Here is a 2219-nt window from a genome sequence, read left to right on the forward strand (position 1 = left end):
GCCAACATTCCCAACTCAAGGCAAGTAACAACCCACGACAGTCAGGAGGGAAAACACCAGAACGGAAACTGGACCCTAAGGCTTGGACTTTCCCACTCTGTCAGACTGGCAAGAAGTGGTAACTGATTCGGGAACCCTTGCCAGCCTCAAGAAATCCTGGAAGTCAGCAGTCAGTTAATACCCTGCACAGATCACTGCATGGTCCATCCACCAGGCTGGGGAATTCTCTTTCACAGCATGCTCTCTCCAGCCACCAAGTGACCGGGCCACATGACTAAGGACTAAATCAAGAGATGCACAGGGTATTAAGCATATACCAACGGAGCAGTTAACTTGAATACAAGGTCAAAATCAGCAACAAGTTTTACAATCCAGTGCTGATATTGGATCCAAGCTTCAAGGACAAATTTCTTTTCAAAGGCTTATTCCAGATTCATGAGGCTAGCATGAGGTGTGTACATTTGCCAGGGCAAATTGATACTTCAGAATCAGCTCATGCAGCAGATGCCTGGCACCTGCTCAGTCCATCTAGAAGCACTTGTGGTGGATGATGGAGGGACCCGACTCGTCATACTCCTGCTTGCTGATCCACATCTGCTGAAAGGTGGAGAGTGAACCCAGAATGGAGCCACCAGTCCAGACTGAGTATTTGGCTCAGGGGGAGAAATGGTCTTAATCTTCCTTGTGTTGGGTGCTACGGTTGTGATCTCCTGCATCCTGTTGGCAATGCCTGGATACATAGTGGTACCACCAGACAACACTGTGTTGGCATAAAGGTCCTTGCAGATATCCATATCACACTTCGTGATTGAGTTGAAGGTAGTCTCGTGATGCCACAGGACTCCATGCCCAGGAAGGAAGGCTGGAAGAGAGCCTCTGGACACCAGAATCCCTCATTGCCAATGGTGATCACCTGCTCGTCGGGCAGCTCATAGCTCCTCTCCAAGGAAGAGGATGATGCAGCAGTGGCCATTTCTTGCTCAAAATCCAGAGCAACATAGCACAGTTTCTCCTTAACACCATGCACAATTTCCACCCACTCAGCCATGGTGGTGAAGCTGTAACCCCACTCAGTCAGGATCTTCATGAGGTAGTCTGTCAGGTCCTGGCCAGTCAGATCCAGATACAAGATGGCATGGGGAAGGGTGCAGCCCTCGTAGATGGGCACTGTATGTGTGACCCCATCACCAGAGTCCATGACAATGCCAGTGATGCATCCAGATGCACACAGGGACAGCACCGCCTGAATGGCCACGTACATGGCTGAGGTATGAAGGTTTCAAACATTATCTGTGTCATCTTCTCTCTGTTAACTTTGAGGTTCAGTGGGGCCTTGGTCAGAAGCACTGGGTGTCATCAGCCACATGCAGTTCATTGTAGAAGGTGTGATGCCAGACCTGCTCCATGTCATCCCAGTTAGTGACAATGCCATGCTCGATGGGATACTTCAGGGCCAGGATACCTCTCTTGCTCTGGGCCTTGTCACCCACGTAGGAGTCTTTCTGGTCCATGCCCACAGTGATGCCCTGGTGTCAGAGGCACCCGATGATTGATGGGAACACAGCCCTGGGGGTGTCATGGCCAGCAAAGCCAGGTTTGCACATGCCAAAGTCATTGTCAATGATGAATGCAGCAATTTCTTCTTCCATTGAATCCAGTGAAGGCTAGGGAGACGGAGCAAAAAGATAGGCAGTGTAAACCAGTGGCAGAGTGTGAGCCTACTCCAGGATTCCTTTTTTTTTTTTTTTTTTGGTTTTTCAAGACAGGGTTTCTCTGTAGCTTTGGAGCCTGTCCTGGAACTAGCTCTTGTAGACCAGGCTGGCCTCGAACTCACAGAGATCCGCCTGCTTCTGCCTCCTGAGTGTTGGGATTAAAGGTGTATGCCACCACCACCCAGCTTACTCCAGGATTTTTAAGTTGGTCAGCTAGCACAGTTTCCTGGGAAAAAGGTTTTATTCATCTGTCTGTTAATATATATGTGTAAATAATGTGGCCACCATATGCTTGTTTTATGCCTGTGTGCACTTGTTCTAAGATTTGTCAAACCTGTAACTCCAGATTATAACATATCTGAAAAAATATAAATGCGTGCATAGCCATCATCTTTGGTAAGAAGACCCACATGCACTGGCCCTGCCAAGGAGACACTCAGTCTCCAGTACACTTTGGCTTATGAAAATATTTCTTCTAATATTCTCACCTCTACTGACATTGGTATG

At 48.3% G+C, this 2219-nt stretch overlaps 1 pseudogene; it reads right to left on the bottom strand.

Annotated features, from left to right (window-relative positions):
* Window positions 1–337: 337 nt before the first annotated feature.
* Window positions 338–1965, bottom strand: LOC125395802 (actin, cytoplasmic 2 pseudogene; annotated as a pseudogene).
* Window positions 1966–2219: the final 254 nt, after the last annotated feature.

This window comes from Myodes glareolus, chromosome 8 (genome assembly GCF_982192425.1).
Source record: "Myodes glareolus chromosome 8, mMyoGla1.1, whole genome shotgun sequence".
In the NCBI taxonomy this organism is placed as follows: Eukaryota; Metazoa; Chordata; class Mammalia; order Rodentia; family Cricetidae; genus Myodes; species Myodes glareolus.